Genomic DNA, 23067 nt, shown 5'->3' on the forward strand with positions numbered 1-23067 from the left:
ATGCTAGTAAAACTCTAGACAATGCTCAAACAAATTATGCTATTAATGAAAAAGAATTCTTAGCAGTTGTATTTGCCTGTGATAAGTTCAGACCTTATATTGTTGATTCTAAAGTAACTATTTACACTGATCATGCTGCTATTAAATATCTTATGGAAAAGAAAGATGCTAAACCTAGACTTGTTAGATGGGTTCTCTTGCTTCAAGAATTTGATTTACATATTGTTGATAGAAAAGGAGCCGAGAACCCCGTTGCAGACAACTTGTCTAGGTTAGAAAATGTGCTTGATAACCCACTACCTACTGATGATAGCTTTCTTGATGAGTAATTAAATGTCATAAATTCTTCTCATACTGCTCCATGGTATGCTGATTATGCTAATTACATTGTTGCTAAGTTTATACCACCTAGTTTCACATACCAGCAAAAGAAAAAGTTCTTCTATGATTTGAGGCATTACTTTTGGGATGACCCACATCTTTATAAAGAAGGAGTAGATGGTGTTATTAGACGTTGTGTACCTGAGCATGAACAGGAACAGATCCTACGCAAGTGTCACTCCGAAGCTTATGGAGGGCACCATGCTGGAGATAGAACTGCACATAAGGTACTACAATCTGGTGTTTATTGGCCTACTCTCTTCAAGGATGCCCATAAGTTTGTCTTATCTTGTGATGAATGTCAAAGCATTGGTAATATTAGTAGACGTCAAGAAACGCCTATGAATTATTCACTTGTTATTGAACAATTTGATGTTTGGGGCTTTGACTATATGGGACCTTTTCCTTCCTCTAATGGTTATACACATATTTTAGTTGTTGTTGATTACGTTACTAAGTGGGTAGAAGCTATTCCAACTAGTAGTGCTGATCATAACACTTCTATTAAAATGCTTAAAGAAGTTATCTTTCCAAGGTTTGGAGTCCCTAGATATTTAATGACTATGGTGGTTCACATTTTATTCATGGTGCTTTCCATAAAATGCTTGCTAAATATGATGTTAATCTTAGAATTGCATCTCCTTATCACCCTCAGTCTAGTGGTCAAGTAGAATTGAGTAATAGAGAACTCAAATTAATTTTGCGAAAGACTGTTAATAGGTCCAGAAAGAATTGGTCCAAGAAACTTGATGATGCACTATGGGCCTATAGAACTGCATATAAAAATCCTATGGGTATGTCTCTGTATAAAATGGTCTATGGAAAAGCATGTCACTTACCTCTCGAACTAGAACACAAGACTTATTGGGCTATTAAAGAACTCATCTATTATTTTAAACTTGTCGGTGAGAAGAGGTTATTTGATATTAGCTCACTTGATGAATGGAGAACCCAAGCTTACGAAAATGCCAAGTTGTTTAAAGAAAAAGTTAAAAGATGGCATGATAAAAGAATACAAAAGCGTGAGTTTAATCTAGGTGATTATGTATTGCTATACAACTCTCGTTTAAGATTTTTTGCAGGAAAACTTCTCTCTAAATGGGAAGGTCCTTATGTTATCAAAGAGGTCTACTGTTCCGGTGCCATAAAAATCAACAACTTCGAAGGCACAAATCCGAAGGTGGTAAATGGTCAAAGAATCAAACATTATATCTCAGGTAATCCCATAAATGTTGAAACCAATGTTATTCAAACCGTAACCCCAGGGGAGTACATAAAGGACACTTTCCGGAACGTTTCAGACTCCGAAAAGGAATAGGTATGTGGTACGGTAAGTAAACTGACTCCAAAACAGTTTTAAGGCAATATTTCTCCGTTTTGGAATATTTAGAAAAATAGAAAAATAAGCAGCAGTTCGGAAAGGACACGAGGGCCCCACGAGGGTGGAGGGTGCGCCCTATCCTACTAGGCGCGCCCCCTACCTCGTGGGCACCTCGTGTGCTCTCCGGACTCTGTTTTCATACAGGACACGTATTTTGTTCGGTAAAAATTCATTATATAACCTCCCGGGGGTTTTGACTCCCGTATCACTCAAAAATCACTTGTCTTTGTTTCGAGTTGATTTTCTGACAGATCTAGATTATCATGACGTCTCCAAGTGCACCCAAGGACAAGTTCTTCGAGAAGGTCATCAACCCTTACCTAGCGGAGGTGCAGCGACACCCTCAAACCATTGAGACGTGTGATGGGTTGCTGCACATCCGTGATGCTGAGGGACCGAAGGGGACCGGAAGCGTGGAGACGAGGCTCGAAGCAATGGAGCAACAAGTTTTCAAGTGTCAGGGGATGGTGGAGCGTGGACTCAACTCCAACTACATGATGATCGCAGAGTTGACCAACAAACACAAGCTGGATGTCGACAACATCAAGGAGACCATCTTCAAGCTTCACGAGAAAATCGAGCACCTCCAAGCTCAAATCTATGACCTGCAAAACCAAAACTGTGAGTATGAATATAGATTCAAAAGGATGAGTTTGGCTGCAGATTTGAGAATCCCGGAGACTCGGTCATCCTTCTATGATGGTGAGCCTATGCCTTGGAAGAAGGACGACAAGCCTACGCCATCAACAACATCACCACCATCTCCTCCAACAAACAAGAATTGAGTATCTCATATGGGCACTCCACTTGGCAACTGCCAAGCTTGGGGGAGTGCCCCGGTATCGTATCACCATCACTTTTATCTTTACCGTTTTCTTAGTTCGACCCTTTTGGTAATATTTTGATCTAGTAGAATAAAAGTTCTTAGTATGATCTAGTCGTGAGTTTTGTTTTATTATCCTTCTATGTAATCGAGTCCTTGAGCTATATAATAAAGATTACTGTTGAGTCAAGGGCTTGCTTGTTTTTGCCATGATCCCAAATAAAAGAAAAGAAAAGAGAAAGAAATAAAAAGAAACAAAGAGATCATGTGACTCTTATGGAGAGTAATGAGCTCACATAGAAAGAGTATGATGAATAAAAGTTATTGAGGGTTGACAAACATAGTTTTGGTCATCGTTGCAATTAATAGGAAGTAATAAAGAAGGAGAGGTCTTCACATATAAATATACTATCTTGGATATCTTTTATGATTGTGAGAACTCATTAAAATATGACATTCTAAAGAAGTTGACATTGGACAAGGAAGAAAACATAATGGGTTATGTTTTCCTACATCCATGATAAATTATATTGTCTTGGATCCTTCAACATGTTGAGCTTGCCTTTCTCCCTCATGCTGGCCAAATTCATTGCACCAAGTAGAGATAGTACTTGTGCTTCCAAACACCCTTAAACCAGTTTTGCCATGAGAGTCCACCATACCTACCTATGGATTGAGTAAGATCCATCAAGTAAGTTGTCGTCGGCGCAAGCAATAAAAATTGCTCTCTAAATATGTATGATTGATTGGTGTGGTAGAAATAAGCTTTATACAATCGTGTGATATGGAAGTAATAAAAGCGACAGACTGCATAATAAAAGTCCATATCACAAGTGGCAATATAAGTGATGTTCTTTCACATTAGGATTTTGTGCATCCAACCATAAAAGTGCATGACAACCTCTGCTTCCCTCTGCGAAGGGCCTATCTTTTACTTTTATCTCCTACACTGCAAAAGAGTCATGGTGATCCTCACCCTTCCTTTTTACATTTTATCCTTTGGCAAGCACATTATGTTGGAAAGATCCCAGTATATATGGCTAATTGGATGTGAGTTTTCATGAACTATTACTGTTGACATTACCCTTGAGGTAAAACGTTGGGAGGCAAAAACTATAAGCCCCTATCTTTCTCTGTGTCCGATTAAAACTCTGTACCCATAAGTATTGTGTGAGTGTCAGTAATTGTGAAAGACTATATGATAGTTGAGTATGTGGACTTGCTGAAAAGCTCTTATACATTGACTCTTTCCTATGTTATGATAAATTGCAAGTGCCTCAATGACTGAGATTATAGTTTGTTAGTTTTCAATGAAGTTTACGATTCATACTTGATATTGTGATTGAATTATTACTCTAGCATAAGAAATCATATGACAAGAATTATATAAGTTGCTGTTCTAAGAATAATCATGATGCCCTCATGTCCGTATTTTATTTTTATCGACACCTTCATCTCTAAACATGTGGACATATTTTTCTATTTTGGCTTTTCGCTTGAGGATAAGCGAGGTCTAAACTTGGGGGAGTTGATACGTCCATTTTGCATCATGCTTTGATATCAATATTTATTGCATTATGGGCTGTTATTACACATTATGTCACAATACTTATGCCTATTCTCTCTTATTTTACAAGGTTTACATAAAGAGGGAGAATGCCGGCAGCTGGGATTCTGGCTGGAAAAGGAGCAAATATTAGAGACCTATTCTGCACAGCTCCAAAAGTCCTGAAACTTCACGAATGATGTTTTCCCAACATATAAAAAATACTGAGCACAAGAACTTCACTAGGGGGGCCACACCCTGCCCACGAGGGTGGGGGCACGCCCTACCCCCCTGGGCGCGCCCCTTACCTCGTGGGCCCCCTAGTGGCCCTCTGGTGACCATCTTCTGCTATATGGACTCTTTCGATGGGAAAAAAATCATAATCCATCTTCTCGGATGAAACTCCGCCGCCACGAGGTGGAACCTTGGCGGAGCCAATCTAGGGTTCTGACGGGGCTGTTCTGTCGGGGAAACTTCCCTCCCGGAGGGGGAAATCATCGCCATCGTCATCACCAACGCTCCTCTTATCGGGAGAGGGCAATCTCCATCAACATCTTCATCAGCACCATCTCATCTCAAAACCCTAGTTCATCTCTTGTATCCAATTCTTGTCTCCAAGTCCAGGATTGGTGCTAGTAGGTTGCTAGTATTGTTAATTACTCCTTGTAGTTGATGCTAGTTGGTTTAATTGGTGGAAGATCATATGTTCAGATCCTATATGCACATTAATACCCCTCTGATTATGAACATGTTTATGCTTTGTGAGTAGTTACTTTTGTTCCTAAGGACATGGGAGAAGTCTTGCTATTAGTAGTCATGTGAATTTGGTATTCGTTCGATATTTTGATGAGATGTATGTTGTCTCTCCTCTAGTGGTGTTATGTGAATTTCGACTACATGAAACTTCACCATTGTTTGGGCCTAGAGGAAGGCATTGGGAAGTAATAAGTAGATGATGGGTTTCTAGAGTGATAAAAGCTTAAACCCTAGTTTATGCGTTGCTTCATAAGGGACTGATTTGGATCCATACGTTTCATGCTATGGTTAGGTTTACCTTAATACTTTTGTTGTATTTGTGGATGCTTGCAATAGAGGTTAATCATAAGTGGGATGTTTGTCCAAGTAAGGGTAGCACCCAAGCACCGGTCCACCCACATACCAAATTATCAAAGTACTGGACGCGAATCATATGAGCGTGATGAAAACTAGCTTGACGATATTCCCATGTGTCCTCGGGAGCGCTTTACATCATATTAGAGTTTGTCCAGGCTTGTCCTTTGCTACAAAAGGATTGGGCCACCTTGCTGCACTTTATTTACTTTTGTTACTTGTTGCTTGTTACAAATTATCCTCTCACAAAACTATCTGTTACCACTTATTTCAGTACTTGCAGAGAATACCTTGCTAGAAACCGCTTATCATTTCCTTCTGCTCCTCGTTGGGTTCGACACTCTTACTTATCGAAAGGATTACAATAGATCCCCTATAATTGTGGGTCATCAATGATTTTCTAGGGATAAGCTTTCTTTGGCCATGTTATTTCGAGAAGACATAATTATTTGTTAGTATGCTTGAAGTATTATTGTGTTTTTGTCAATATTAAATTTTTGGTTTGAATCTTACAGATCTGAACATTCATGCCACAATAAAGAGAATTACATCGATAAATATGTTAGGTAGCATTCCACATCAAAAATTGTGTTTTTATCATTTACCTACTTGAGGACAAGCAGGAATTAAGCTTGGGGATGCTGGATACATCTCCAACGTATCTATAATTTTTGATTGTTCCATGCTATTATATTATCTGTTTTGGAGGTTTTATATGCATTAATATTCTATTTTATATGATTTTTGGGACTAACCTATTAACCTAGAGCCCATTGCCAGTGCCAATTTTTGTTTTTTTTCCTTATTTTAGAGTTTCGCATAAAAGGAATACCAGACGGAGTCCAAACAGAACAAAAGCTTCGCAATGATCTTTCTTGGACCAGAAGACACCCAAGAGACTTTGAGTGCATGTCGGAAGAGCCACGAGGCGGCCACAAGGGTGGAGGGCGCACCCAGGGGCTGGGGCGCGCACCCCAACCTTGTGGGCCCCTCAGTGGCCTTCTGACCTAGATATTCCTCCTATATATACTCTTATACCCTGAAAACTTCCAGGAGAGCCACGAAACCATTTTTCCATTGCCGTGACCTTCTATACCCGTGAGATCCAATCTTGGGGCCTTTTCTCCCATCCTGCCGGAGGGGGATTCATTCACGGAGGGCTTCTACATCAACACCATTGCCTCTCCGATGAAGCATGAGTAGCTTACCATAGACCTACGGGTCCATAGCTAGTAGCTAGATGGCTTTTTATCTCTCTCTCTCTCTTTGATTCTCAAAGCATGTTCTCCTCAATGTTCTTGGAGATCTATTCTATGTAATACTCTTTTGCGGCGTGTTTGCCATGATCCGATGAATTCTGGATTTATGGTCAGCTTATCTTTGAATATTATTTGAATGTCCTCTGAAATCTTTTATGCATGATTTGATATCTTTGAAAGTCTCTTCGAACTATCGATTTGGTTTGGCCAACTAGATTGGTTTTTCTTGCAATGGGAGAAGTGCTTAGCTTTGGGTTCAATCTTGCAGTGTCCTTTCGTAGTGACAGTAGGGGTAGCAAGGCACATATTGTATTGTTGTCATCGAGGATAATAAGATGGTATTTTCATCATATTGCTTGAGTTAATCCCGTTACATCATGTCATCTTACTTAATGTGTTACTCTATTGTTATGAACTTAATACTCTAGATGCAGATAGGAGTCGGTCGATGTGTGGAGTCATAGTAGTAGATGCAGAATCGTTTCGATCTACTTGACACGGACGTGATGCCTATATTCATCATCATTGCCTTAGATATCATCAGAACTTTGCGCTTTTCTATCAATTGCTCGGCTATAATTTGTTCACCCACCATAATAATTCCTTTCTTGAGAGAAGCCTCTAGTGAAACCTATGGCCCCCGGGTCTATTTTCCATTATATAAGTTTCCAATCTACAATTCTAGTTTCCTATTTACTTTCTTTTGCAATCTTTACTTTCCGTTCCACAAACTAAAAATACCAAAAATATTACTTTACCGTTTATCCATCTCTATCAGATCTCACTTTGCGAATAACCGTGCAGGGATTGATAACCCGTTTGTCGTGTTGGTTGCAAGTTGGTATTTGTTTGTGCTGGTATTTGGTGGCTTGTCGCGTTGTCTCCTACTGGATTGATACCTTGGTTCTCAAAACTGAAGGAAATACTTACACTACTTTGCTGCCTCACCCTTTCCTCTTCAAGGGAAAAACCAACCCAAGCTCAAGAGATAGCACATAGCTATAAGTAGCATAGTCAATCATCAACCCAAAAGTCATGATCATATGCCGACATAAGTATCCCAAAATTAAAGAAAAACATTAACTTAAGCGTAATGCAATGCATGGCCCAATCCATCCTATTGTGCACCAGTGTGTCAGTTGTAATGTTGTTCATCCTATAGTAAATTTTTTAATCAATCCTAAATTCATAACTAAGTTATGCCATTATCCTATATAGATACACTAGGGCCTAAAGCCTACTCTGATACCAACTGTAACACCCCAAGCCGACAAGGCGCTTGGAATATTACCACATAAGACCTTGGAAAAGGAAACATGCCCTAAAAGGAAATTTCGACAAAGCTTTCTCTGTATCTAAGGACATCCATGACACACAAATCATATGATTATGTATGAAAAGGAACCAAACACAAGCATAAAGTGCAAAGCTACAATACCAACATTAACCAAGTGCCACTTCGAAACTCTAGGCGATCATGTACGTCTTAGTGGAAATTAGTTAAGCCATACAGAACGAAAGCGTAAATCTCGAATTCCAAGACAATCCACCATGTGAAGTAAGGTATAAGCCATACAAGCTCTCAAAACACGGTGCTAGAAGTTAACATATGAGATATTCGTGTAGTGAAGATGGTGATACTGCTACCCCACGACTCTCATGCATGTTGTCTTCATGGTTTACCTAAAAACATGTAAGCAAGAAGGGTGAGTACAAGGACTCAACAAGTTCATAAAGGAATACTAAACAATACTCATAAGAAAGCAGTAAATCTATGTTAACAACATACACTCAACAACACTGAACACATGTATTGGTGTCCTACATGCCTACATGCTCATCTCATTTCATTGCGTATACCGGTATTGCTTGAGTGGACGCCCGTCGACATCCGCTCACTCCAGCGCGTGGAGGTTGCCTCCAAAGTTGGTCACAACCCAACAATGGAGGTCTCAATGTGCCTACCCAAGGTAGGGTACTCTTTTTTCACTATCATCATGAATGCAAATATGCAAATGCAAGCAAAGTACTTGAATCAACATGTCTTTGTCATCGTCACCTCCATCACAATAAACATCATTGACATGGACAAATATCATAAATAAAATAGAGTGTAGGGATTATGCAAGTCGTTATCCCATCATGAACTTGCCTCAACCGCGGGGCACAAATTGTGAGGCAAACAGTTCGAATCCAAAATACCCCCACCTGTCATGAAGCATATATCACAGTCACAATAAAGCATGGTCTGATTACATAAGCATATATAATTTTGCATCGCTCCTACACACAAGACCCTAGATCATATATACTTTATCACATTATAACTCCTCACATCATCAACGGCGACAAAATGTGAGAGTATAAGTCTATTTACATTCACCCAAGTCCAAACTTAAAATTTTGTCTGTCATAGTACAGTCATTTTAATAATTTCATAGGATTTAGTGTATAACACGGAATCTAACAAATAATATATGTTTAAGAATCTGCAGAATATCCTCTACAAATTTTATGTTGTAACTTTATTTTAATTCCACCTCCAACAGGGCCTAATCTTCCATATGAAAATACTGTACCCACGAAACTGTGTTTCTGGACAGTAACCAAATAGACGACTGCTCTCAAACCGTACATCCAAATGAAGCAAGTAAGTACTCCACGGAAACCTTGGAACATGCTTTGCAACTCATATGTAGAGGCCAACTCGAAATTGTGAGCATAACTAACTCGATTTCCACCTAGAAACTGGCTATCCAGATTTGTCAGTGCGGTTTTAACTGAACCAGATTCGGTTTACAGTCAGAGATGCCCAACACTCTAGTTTTTCTGCTAGAAGGAAGTCCACATCTCACAACATCATGGATGGGCTATCTTCCCTAACTTATTTGGCTAAGCAAAGGAACTAACATAGAGGAGGTCTGACCTGGAAGCAAAACCAAATAATTATAAGCACTGGGCTCACCAACGAATTTGCAAAGTGTTTCAGGAATCCATCTCCAGTTCTCATATCTAATTCCAATCTATGAGATGCTGCCCCAAATCCCTAAGTCTTACCTAGCCATCACCATAGAGAAGGAAAACTAGGACGTACCACTGGCATCAACAATTCCCAGCAGCCACAACTGCCCGGCAACGGCCTCGACGAGTAGAGGCGTCGGAACAACAGCAACCTCATGGGGATGGCAACCCACAGCAGTGGTAGCGACCTGAAGGCTGCGGCCTTAACTGGATAAGACGAGAGGAATATTTTGGTGAGGGGAAAAGAAGAGAAAGGCGATTTGGGCGCAGGTTATAGCGCGCAGTGTGGGACTGACCATCAGGCCGAGCTCGACCGGGCCTTGGACCCATGTAGAATTTCTTTCCTCTTGTTTTAGAGGAGCTAACTAATATGTTTCCTGGTATAGTACCAGAAGTAGCACCTAGAGAAACTGGTTTCTAAATTCTTCATATATCTAGAGGACCATGGTTCAAACACTAGCATACACACCCTCTCTTTTATTTTCTTTTTGCCACGCTGATTTTATTTCACATGCACTCTCTCTGTCTCTCTCTTCATGTGTGTGTGTCTCTTTTTTCCTTTTCCTATTCTTACATCACTTTAATAATTACTAACTCTGTCTTATTCTTCTATTTAAACATTCTTCAGGAACAAATGCATAGCAAATGAAAACGGGGCATTACACCCGTGGGCCATATTTTTCACTAGAGGCTTCTCTCTTGAAGAAAGCATATGGTGGGTAAACAAATTACTGTTGAGTAATTGATAGAAAAGCGCAAAGTTATGATGGTATCTAAGGCAATGATCATGAATATAGGCATCATGTCCGTGACAAGTGGACCGACTCCTGCCTACATCTACCACTACTACTCCACACATCGACTGCTATCCAGCATGCATCTAGTCTATTAAGTTTACAAGGATGGAGTAACGCCTTAACCAAGATGACATGATGTAGAGGGATAGATCCAATAAATATGGTAAAACCCCCATATTTTCATCCTTAATGGCAACAATACAAATACGTGTCTTGCTACCCTTGCTGCCACTAGTGAGGACACTGCAAGATTGAACCCATCACAAAGCACCTCTCCCATTGCAAGATAGATCAATATAGTTGGCCAAACCAAATCAATAGATTGGAGAGAAATACAAAGCTATTTTAATCATGCATAAAAGAGTTGAGAGAAGACTCAAATAATAATCATAGATAATCTGATCAAAAATCCAAAATTCATCGAATATCAACAAAACACACCGCAAAAGAACATTACATCGAATAGAACTCCAAGAAATGGAGGAGAACATTGTATTGAAGATCAAAGAGAGAGAAGAATCCATCTAGCGAATAGCTATGGACCTGTGGGTCTATGGTAAACTACTCACACATCATCGCTAGTGCAGCTAGGTTGGTGTAGAGGCCCTCCGTGATAGAATCCCCCTCCCATAGAGTATAGGAAAATGCCCCAAGATGGGATCTCATGAGAATAGAAGCTTGCTGCGGAGAAAAAGTAATTTTGGTGTGCCCTCTGGTATATGGGTAATATTTGGGTATTTATAGAGTTGGAATTAGGGAGGGAAGCTGGGAGAGGCCCACAAGCTTGTAGGGCGCGCCCCCTGTGATCTTGTGGCCAACTAGTGTCTCTCTTAGCCTCCTCCCAATGCTTTGTGGTTGCCTTCTGGGCCAAGAAAAATCCTCAATAAGCTTCATTCCATTTGGCCTCCGTTTGGTATTGATTTTTTGTAAAAGACAAAAACAAGGAACAAACAAGAACTGGCACTGGGCACTAGGTTAATAGGTTAGTCCCAAAAATGATATAAAATAGCATATTAATGCATATAAAACATCCAAAATAGATAATATAATAGCATGGAACAATAAAAAATTATAGATACATTGGAGACGTATCAAGAATCCCCAAGGTTAATACCCGCTTGTCCTTGAGTAGGTAAATGATAAAAATAGAATTTTTGATGTGGAATGCATGCTACCTAACAAGTTTATGAATGTAACTTTTGCTTATGTTGGCATGAATATTCAGATCCATAAGATTCAAAACAAAAGTTTAATATTGACATCGAAACAATAATGTCAAGCATACTAATAAAGCAATCTTGTCTTCTCAAAATATCATGGCTAAAGAAAGTTATCCCTACAAAATCATATAATCTTGTCATCCGCTGTCTTCGTCACAGAAAGTATTTATCATGCACAACCCCGATGACAAGCCAAGCAATTGTTTCATACTTCTAATGTTCACCATAAGCTTTATCAACTTTCACACAATACATGTGCATGAGCCATGGACATAGCACTATAGGTGGAATAGAATGTGGTGGAGGTTGTGAGGAGAAGAAAAAAAGGGAGAAAGTCTCACATCAACTAGGCAAATTAATGGGCTATAGAGATGCCCATCAATTGATATCGATGCAAGTGAGTAGGGATTTCCATGCAACAGATGCACTAGAGCTATAAGTGTATGAAAGCTCAAAATAAAACTAAGTGGGTGTGCATCCAACTTGCTTGCTCATGAAGACCTAGGGTAATTTGAGGAAGCCCATCATTGGAATATACAAAGCCAAGTTCTATAATGCAAAATTCCCACTAGTATATGGAAGTGATAAAATAGGAGACTCTCTATCATGAAGAACATGGTGCTACTTTGAAGCACACAATTGTGGGAAAGGATAGGAACATTGTCCCTTCTCTCTTTTTCTCTCATTTTTTATTTCCTTTTTTCTTTTGGGCTCTTTGGCCTCTTTTTTTCATTTTGGTCTCTTCACCCTCTTTTTTATTTTATGTCTAGAGTCTCATCCCAACTTGTGAGGGAAACATAGCTTACATCATCCTTTCCTCACATGGGACAATGCTCTAATAATGATGACCATCACACTTTTATTTACTTACAACTCGATGCTAGAACAAGTGTATGCATCTATATGAATGCCTACAGCAGTGTACTGGGATGTGTAATTATCTAGCATGATATGTATAAAAATATGAATGGTGGCTAAGCCACAAATACTATGCCAACTACATGATCATGCAAAGCAATATGACAATGATGGTGGTCATGATAAATGAAACGGTGGAAGTTGCATGTCAATATATCTCAGAATGACTATGGAAATGCCATAATAGGTACGTATGGTGTCTGTTTTGAGGAAGGTATATGGTGGTTTAAATGCACCTGCGAAAGTTGCGCGGTACTAGAGAGGCTAGCAATGGTGGAAGGGTGAGAGTGCGTATAATCCATGAACTCAACATTAGTGATAAAGAACTCACATACTTATTGCAAAAACATTATTAGCCATCGAAGCAAAGTACTAATACACATGCTCTTAGGGGGTAGATTGGTAGGAAAAGACCATCGCTCGTCCCCGACCACCACTCATAAGGAAGACAGTAAAAAATAAATCATGCACTAACTTCATCGCATAACGGGAGACCATACGTGCATGCTTCAGGAAACACAAACCTTAACACAAATACTCTTAGTAATCCACAATTACTCTCTAGCATGACTCTAATATCACCATCTTTATATCTCAAAACAAATGAAAGGAATGAAACTTCTCATATATTCAATGCTCTTCATGAGAGTTTTTATTATATCCCTCTTGGATACCCATCATATTAGGACTAAATTCATGACCTAAGCAAATTGCCATACTATTTTCACGACTCTCAAATAATATAAGTGAAGCATTAGAGTTCATAAATTTCTACAAAATAAAACCACCACCGTGCTCTAAAAAGATGTAAGTGAAGCACTAGAGCAACTGCCTAGCTCAAAATATATAAGTGAAGCACATGGAGTATTCCAATAAATTCATGATTAAAGTGTGTCCCTCTCAAAAGGTGTGTACAACAAGGATGATTGTGGCAAACTAAAAGGCAAAGACTCATATAAGATGCTCCAAGAAAAACACATATCATGTGGTGAATAAAAATATAGCCTTAAGTAAATTTACTAATGGATTGAAGACAAAAGAGGGGATGCCATCCGGGGCATCTCCAAGCTTAGATTCTTGGTTGTCATTGAATATTACCTTGAGGTGCCTTGGGCATCCCCAAGCTTAGGCTATTTCCACTCCTTATTCCGTATACATTAAATCTTTACCCAAAACTTGAAAACTTCACGACACAAAACTCAACAAAAAAGCTCGTGAGATCCGTTAGTATGATAAAACAAATCTCCACCATTAGGGGCTGTTGTGAACTCATTCCAATTTCATATTTGCATAATATTTACTGTATTCTAACTTCTCCATGGTTCATACCCCCTGATACTACCCATATATTCATCAAAATAAGCAAAGAACATAGTGAAAACATAATCTGTCAAAAACAGAATAGTCTGTAAAGAGCATAATTATAGTCATACTTTTGTAACTCCAATTTTTTTGAAACATTAGGAAAATAGAGGAAATTCATATATCAATCTTGTGTAAAAAATTCAGATTTTTCCACGCTCCAGTGAATTTGAATAATTCTGCTACTGGCCGCAAATGTTTTTGTTTTCTAGCAAAATCAAATCAACGATATACCAAAGTATGCCATAGGTCTTACTTGGCTCAAACACTAATTAAAATAGTAGAACACAATTATCGCAGAAGTAATAATGTGTATTTATTGAAAAACAAAAGCAAAAACAAAAAAAATAAAAAATAAAATTTGGTTGCCTCCCAACAAGCGATGTTGTTTTACGCCCCTAGCCAGGCATAATGCATACATCTAGGTATTGCCATCTTTGGTATGCAATCCATAAGTGGCCCCCATAATAGATTCATATGACAATTTAATTTTCTTTCTTGGAAAGTGTTCCATGCCCTTCCTTAACGGAAATTGAAATCTAACGTTTCCTTCTTTCATACCAATAATTGCACCAATCGTTCTAAGGAAAGGTATACCAAGAATAATAGGGCATGTAGGATTGCAATCTATATCAAGCACAACAAAATCTACGGGCATAGAATTCCTATTTGCAACAATAGGAACATGATTAATCCTTCCCATAGGTTTCTTAATAGTGGAATCTGCCAGGTGCAAATTCAAAGAAAATCATCAAGTTTTCGGAAACCTAGCATATCACATAAAGTTTTTGGAATAGTGGAAATGCTAACACCCAAATCACACAAAGCATTGCATTCATAATCTTTAATCTCAATTTTAATAGTAAGTTCCCATTCATCATTAAGCTTTCTAGAGATTGAAACTTCCTACTCAAGTTTTTCTTCAAAAGATTTCATCATAGCATCAACGATATGTTTAGTAAAAGATTTATTTTCATTATAACATGAGGTTAAATAAGCATGGATGGAAACAAGGAAATACAATCTATTGAAGAACAATTATCATAATTAAATTCCATGAAATCCAAGAGTGGGTTCATCGCTACCTAAAGTTTTGACCTCGCCAATCCCACTTTTATCAATTTTTTCATTAAGATCATCACCATCCAAATTATTGGGACGCTTTCTAGATAAAGTTGACTCATCTCCAGTCCCTTCTTTATCAAGTTTTATATTATCAAAAATATATTCAATAGGAGTCACACCAATCACTTTAAGATCTTCATCATTATTATCACGAAAACTAGAAGGACAAGCTTTTTCGAGCCAATCGCTCTTAGCATGCATCCTAGCGGTTCTGTCCCTCCTTTCATTCATATAAATTTTAATATATTTTACATACTCATTAATATCAAGATTGGGTGGCATAGATCTAATCTTTAAAAAATCAATCTCATGAGAAATTCTATCAAAGTTTCTAGCCAAATCATCAATCTTAAGCAATTTTTCTTCTACCATAGCATTGAAAATCTTTTGAGAATTAATAAATTATATAATATTGTTCTCAAGATCAGAAGGTATCTTATTATAATTTACATAAGAATTTTTGTATGAATTATCATAATTATTAGAGGAATTACTAGGAAAAGGCCTAGGGTTGAAATTGCCTCTATGCGCGATATTACCAAAATTGTTCCTACCAACAAAATTCACATTCATAGATTCATTATTATTATTATCATTCAAAGTAGACAAAGGCATATAATTGGGATCTATAGGATCACTCTTTCTAGCAATCAATTTCATAAGTTCATCCATCTTTCCACTCAAAGTATTAATTTCTTCAATCGCATGCACTTTTTTTACTAGTAGACAATCTTTCGGTAAGCCATTGAGAATAATTTTCCATAATATTATCTAGGAGTTTAATAGCTTCTCCTAATGTGATTTCCATAAAAGTACCACCCGCGGCGGAATCTAAAAGATTTCTAGATGCAAAATTCAATCCGACATAAAAATTTTGTATGATCATCCATAAACATAACGGTGAGTAGGGCAATTTATTATCATTAACTTCATCCTCTCCCAAGATTTTGCAACATGTTCATGATCTAGTTGCTTAAAATTCATTATATCATTCCTAAGGGCGATGATCTTAGCGGGAGGAAAATACGTGGAAATAAAAGCATCTTTACACTTACTACATGAATCAATACTAATTTTAGGCAAAGATGAAAACCAGGTTTTAGCAGGATCTCGTAGTGAGAATGGAAATACCTTGGATTTAGAAATATCATTATCCACATCTTTTTTCTTTTGCATATCACACAACTCAACGAAAGTATTTAGATGGGATGCAACATCTTCATTAGGACTACCGGAAAATTGTTCTTTCATAACAAGATTCAACAAAGCGGCATTAATTTCATAAGATTCCGCACTAGTGGTGGGATCAATCAGAGTACTAATAAAATCAGTATTATTAGTGTTAGAAAAGTCACACAACTTGGTATTTTCTTGAGACATCTTGACAAAGCAAACAATCTAGCACACAAGCAAACAAAAAGAAGGCGAATAAAAATGCAAATATTTTTGTGGTTTTCTAAAAACATTTTAGAAGTGGGGGAGAGGAAACGAGAGGCAAATGGCAAATAATGTAAGTGCAAGAGATGAGAGTTTATGATACGTACTTGATAGGCTTGATGTAGAACCTCCTCGGCAACGGGCCTAAAATTCTTCCTGCTACTTCTTGATCTTGCGTTGGTTTTTCCCTTGACGCGGAAAGGGTGATGCAACAAAGTAGAGATAAGTATTTCCCTGAGTTAAGAACCACGGTATCAATTCAGTAGGAGGTAGATGCAAGTCTCCAATAGTTGCACCTACACAAACAAACAAATACTTACACCCAACGCGAAAAAGGAGTTGTCAATCCCTTCATGATTAATTGCAAGGATGGGATCGGATAGAGATAGGTATAAAAGATAAATAAATAGGCAAAATCAAGTAAAGGTAAATAAATTGCAACAAGGTATTTTCGTATTTTTGGTTTTATAGATATGAAAATATGTGATGAGAAATAGATCCGGGGGCCATAGTTTTCACAATTGAGCAATTGATAGAAAAGCGCAAAGTTATGAAGATATCTAAGGCCATGATCATGAATATTTTGCATCACGTCCAAGACAAGTAGATCGACTCCTGCCTGCATCTACTACTATTACTCAACACATCCACAGCTATCCTGCATGCATCTAGTGTGTTAAGTTCACAAGAACGGAGTAACCCCTTAAGTAACATGACATGATGTATAGGGATAAATCCAATCAATATGGTAAACCCCCCATCTTTTTATCCTTACTGGCAACAATACAAATACGTGCCTCGCTCCCCTACTATCACTGGGTGAGGACACCGCAAGATTGAACCCATCACAAAGCACCTCTCCCATTGCAAGATAGATCAATCTAGTTGGACAAACCAAATCAATAGATTAGAGAGAAATACAAAGCTATCTTAATCATGCAAAAAGGGGTTTAGAGAAGACTCAAATAATATTCATAGATAATCTGATCATAAATCCACAATTCATCGGATCTCAACAAACGCATCGGAAAAGAAGATTACATCAAATAAAACTTCAAGAACAACGAGGAGAACATTTTATTGAAGACCAAAGAAAGAGAAGAAGCCACCTAGCTACTAGCTATGGACCTGTAGATTGATACGTACATTTTGCATCATGTTTTACTACTATTATTTATAATGTTTTTATGCATAATAATGCTTTATGGAGTAATTCTAATGCATCTTCTCTCATATTATGCAAGGTTTACACAAACAGGAAGAATACCGGCAGCTGGAATCCTAGACCTGAAAAAGCTACGTCAGAGATACCTATTCTGCACATCTCTAAATGACCTGAAATTTTACAAAGAATTATTTTGGAATATATAATAAATATTGGAGCAAATAACTATAAGAGGGGGGAAGCCTGGTGCCCACAAGACACCAGGGTGCGCCAGGTTTGGTGCGTGGTTGTAGCGACCCGATCCTAATTGATCGAAGTCTCTGTGCTTAATTGTCATCCCTGGAACAGTATGATGACACACATAGTACTCGAGGATTTATAACAGAGTTCAATCACACACTTATTACATCGAGTGTCTCATAATGGAGGCCATGCTCTTTCCTAAGCTCCAGGTTGGTGCATCAAAGGAAAACTCGATGGGCTCGGTAGTTGGTGCGAAAGTCCTTCCAGGAACACAAACTTGGATCTTCCAACGCTCCTCTTTTGGTAAATTTACATTGAAGGTTCCGGTGAAGCTTGGTATGCCAATGTTCAGGTACCTCGTGACTTCCTTCAGGTGTCGTCTGAAAGGGGTGTCGTCATGAGGCTAAGTTAACTTGTTCCTGGGGTCCGACATCTATAGTGTAGAAATAGATAAGGATTAGAAATGAGTAGAGAAGAGTATCCTATGGCTTTTTCCTAGTGTTCACGTCCTACAGTAAGCGTGTGCTCTGATACCATCCTGTAGTGACCCGATCCCAATGGATCGAAGTCTTTGTGCTTAATTGTCATCCCTGGATCGGTATGCTGACACACACAGTACTCGAGGATTTATAACAGAGTTCAATCACACACTTATTACATCGAGGGTGTCACAAAGAGTACTTATTACATAAATATGGCTGAAGACCAACTAAATAAAATAACCGCGAAAGCTTGGAAGATTAATGAGTCCATCCAACTCCACAGCAAAACTGAGTGCATGAAAATGACCTATCGCACCTTAATCCTCGTGTGAAAATTCTACAACATGAGACATTGCAGCCGTGTAGGTCAGCACATGGAATATGCTGGCAAGATCACACTATAGGGCAATAACGAGCAACAACTATCACTACATGCATATTTGGCTGGTGGAGGCTCTAAGTTTTAATGTTTGCATAAAGCTGGTTTTTCCCTACAACAAAGGATAAATTTTATTTACTACCAAGTTTATGTCATTATTGAGAAGGTTCTTCCAACTCAATCCCAAAATTACCAAGTAATAAATATTAACCCAACAATTTTCATTAAAGAGAATGATGAGATCAACAAATAATTCACTTCTAGATACTCAAGATGTCCATAACCGGGGACACGGCTAAGCATGATTAGTTTGTACACTCTACAGATGTTGCACACTTTTCCCCATAAGACTCGACCACCTCCATGATCGGATGATCGAGACACAATCTTTCTGAAGCATTAACTCTTTACTCTGGGTAGACTGTACACCCACTTTCCCCTACATCTGGTAGTCCACCACTGAAAGAGGTCACACAACTTACTCAACTATGCCAGAGCCCATAATGGCTTGTGGCTGCACACGGAAGTTTCTAGACATGAATAATTATATGATCCCTTTGAGCCTGGGTGGCATTCCATAGGATGATCACACAGGTACTCTGGGATCTCCTAGGACAACACTGGATTCACCAAGTGCCCGCAACCACTCCACCGAGATGTGTATTAAAGTTGCCACCTTAAGTTATCCTTAATTAATAACTCTCACAACTTGCATGATTCTCACATACCAATCCCCGCCTACGAGCATGGCTAAGCAGTATGAGCATAATATATATTCCTGGGGTGATCAAAGGTAATAGGTTCCTACCTCATGAACTACATAGCATAACAAAAAGTTCCCAATCCTACTCATCCAATATTTAAGGGTGTAATGAATGCATAATAAAACTGGGTATGAAAGTGTATGATCAAAGTGTAACTTGCCTTGCTAACGATCGGTAAACACTAGATATTCGTAGTAGCAAGCTTCAGACTCTGGAAAATCTATCATAGAAAAACAATAGCATACATAAGCACTCAAGCATGAAGATGCAAAGAAAACCGAAGAAAAGGATTCAGAAAGGTCAAAAGAATAAGAAAATAACTCTTTCAAACAGAAAACAATTTCTAACAGTACTTAAGTTATGTGGATTAGATCTTAATAGAAAGTTTAGGTCAAGAGCTTCGATTTGCAAAAAGAATCAACCAAATCGGAATTACGAAACTCAAGTTATGATCAGAAGAAGTTCAAACTCAAATCTGTTTGAAATCATATTTTGAACTTCCAAAAATACTGTTAAGTTGGTTATCTAGATAGAGGGAATCATAATGAAGAATTTGGCGTTGGTTTCGTTGAATTTGGACAAACGAGTAAAAAGTTGTGAGGATTTAAAGATTAGGGGCTAATCTGTGAAGAAAATATTCATGGATGGGTCACTGGCCGAAAAATAAAACAGAAAAAGAAAAATCTATCGGACGAACGTCCGCTACGAAAACTAATCTAATGAATCTGTACACTACAGAACATTAACGAAAAAATGTTCGCTAAATAACTAAACTAAAAATAATAAACCGGTCTTAAAAGAAAAACCGAAAACTAAAAAAACCGGATCGGACCGGGGTCGGTTTATTCCCTGACCGGGAAAACCAGTGGGTCGGGTCGAGTGGATCTGGTCTCGGGCGTCGGCGAGTCCGGCGGCGGCTCGGAGCTCCAGCGGCGGATCAGGCGGCGAGTGGAGCGGCGGCGGTGCGTGGTAGTGGCGGCGCGGCTCAGTGCAGCGGCGGTGGTGGCTCGGCGCTGCGAGGGGAGGCGGCGCAGCTGCGCGCTGAGGAGGAGGAGGAGAGCGAGGGTCGGGGATGGCGCATTAAATAGGCGGGGGGGGGGGGTGTGCTCCAGCTTGGAGAAGGGACGGCCGGCGCCGTTGGCGCGGCGGACTCCGGCGAGTCCAAGTCACGCACGGGAGGAAGGCGGTGCAGCGTCTAGGCTGGCTGGGCTTCGGCCCAGTTCGGTCCAAAAGTTCTTTATAAAACCTTTTTCCATAGATACGAAAAATACGAAAAACATAATAAACATATCTTAAAAAATTGCAGAAAAGTTCACATAGTCCCTCCTAATTAAATAGGCTTAGGTGAAGATTTGTGTGGACCTAGATGCCTAAAATAAAAATAAACTTTTTAGTACTAATAAAAATAAATAAACTTGCAAATAAAATCAAATAAAATATATTTTTATTCAAAATTTAATTTTCCAATACTTCTTTGCTGTTTTTGAAGAAGTCCTTTTATCTTCTCTCTTTATTTTATTTATTTCAAATAATTGGAAAAGAATTTTGAGTAAATCAATTTGATCCAAATTTCCAAGTTTTAAAAATTCAAAAAAAATTATTTTCGGGAAACCACCAATTCTCTCTATTGGTCCTCGAGTTGTTTAAGGCCCTGTGGATCAAAATTTCAAATAAAGAAAATTCCAATATGCACAAATGATGTGTGCAGATGAATGATCTAAATAACATCCAAATGGAAAATTGGGATGTTACAAACCTACCCCCCTTAAGATGAATATCGCCGTCGAGATTCGGGTTGGCTAGCAAAAAGGTGTGGGTGATCCTTTCGGAGGTCTACTTCTTGTTCCCAAGTGGCTTCCTCCTCTGTATGGTGACTCCACTAAACTTTGCAAAGCTTGATGACCTTACTGCAAGTGACTCAGTTGGTGGACTCTAGAATCTTGACGGGTTTCTCCTCATAAGTTAGGTTACTCTCCAACTGAATTGCTTCCAGGGGCACCGTATCTCTCAGAGGAATATCGGCCATCTCTGCATGGCACTTCTTCAATTGGGAAACGTGAAACACATCATGAACTCCTGACAAACCTTCAGGTAAATTCAACTTGTAAGCAACTTCACCCATACGTTCCAAGACTCTGTATGGACCCACAAATCATGGCACTAACTTTCCTTTGACTCCAAACCGTAAGCTTAGCTCGTCGTCAAAAGTGGTGCCCCGGAAATAAGGACCAAGTAGCACGGTTAAAATCATCAAGACAATGATATAGCCAAACAGACTAGGAATGGCGTGATCGGGTACAAACTCATACATAAAGAAGATTACTAAGATTTGTTGAACCTTAGTGCGGACTCGGTATAGTTATCGGTGTCTTTGAGAGTTTAATAACTCAGAGCCCATGAAAAATTGGAAACTGTCAGAATGTAGTACTTAATGAAGAGCTCATAAGAAGGTATGCGGTTCCATGACAATCTCGAGATACCAAGGGGTAATACTCGACGATAGATCAAAGTAGAGGTTGGACTAGGGTATTGCTCTGCAAAAGACAAGTGCTTAAACTTGCACAAAAAATGGTATTTAAAGGAGAACGTGGTCGAAACCACGATTGCAAAAGGCCGGATCCTAGATATAAGATGAACTTATACCAAGGGAATAATTAATTTAAGAGAAGCTTTAATGATAGGATCTACATCGTGTCCATGGGCATGAAGACAAAGTTCAAGGTCGACTACCACTTCTTCAATGTATAACCTTCCATTCACCTCTCACTTTCGAAGAATTTGTAGTGTTGAAATTTTATCTGGCAAAATACCAGAAGAGTATGACTCGTGAAAACTTTCGATTTCACACATAAGGAAAGCATAGGTTCAACCCGTCAGGGTATCATGCAAACATATACCACAAGCTTCAATAGTAAATACCACCAGCTCGAAAGCAAAGTATGGTTGAGAAGCAGAGGATACAATTTACCAAAGGCATCATATATCCATGGAAAGACTCACAACGTTATGGAATATGAAGGACACTGTCGGATAAAAACCAACAAAGGATCTGATGGTCCTCAAGGGATCTGAGGTGAGCATCGGTACTCAACCAGAGGAAGAAGAATGCACGGAGATCTGATTATAGAAACAACTGACTAATTCAAAGCTACAAGCAAGGAAATTTATGATTTCCAAATCAAGGGATCATAAGCAAATCATTCTTGATTGAAAATAAATAAGTTCAATAGACTTAGAAGCACAACCGATCAAGGCATTGATTGGTCAAGAACCAGCTCATACCCAAATGACATCTCAGCCGGAAGGATAATCCTAGGATCCGATTGATGATTGTGAGCATTCGCAACGTATTGAATGAATGGACTCAAAAATGATAGTGACAAAGGATTCCAATAAGATTACTATACTCAAGAATTTCAAGACCAATAGGCTGTTGAGGATTTTTGAAAGATCAAATAGTATTTCGAAGACTTTGGTGAAACACATGAACTAAGGAGAAACAAATCCTTGGTGTGTGTGTGAGGATTAATTTGTAGGATTATTCAGGTGACAAGAAACTGCAAGGCAGTAGGCACAAGGATTCTCGGAACAACAACGAGTATCTCGGGGTATCTTGTAATAACAAGAGCAACTAGGGACTAATGTAAGAATGGC

General features: G+C 38.7%; 1 long non-coding RNA gene across 1 annotated transcript; it reads right to left on the bottom strand.

Moving 5' to 3' along the window:
* Positions 1-7911: 7911 nt before the first annotated feature.
* Positions 7912-9809, bottom strand: LOC147984845 (uncharacterized). The gene is made up of 3 exons (XR_015615070.1): positions 9595-9809; positions 8653-8708; positions 7912-8183 (listed from the first exon to the last, which is right to left on the bottom strand). It is a non-coding gene; the product is annotated as an uncharacterized LOC147984845 (long non-coding RNA).
* Between the last annotated feature and the right edge of the window lie 13258 nt (positions 9810-23067).

This window comes from Triticum urartu, chromosome 2A (genome assembly GCF_056163025.1).
Source record: "Triticum urartu cultivar PI428250 chromosome 2A, HENAU_Tu73, whole genome shotgun sequence".
NCBI classification, from domain to species: Eukaryota; Viridiplantae; Streptophyta; class Magnoliopsida; order Poales; family Poaceae; genus Triticum; species Triticum urartu.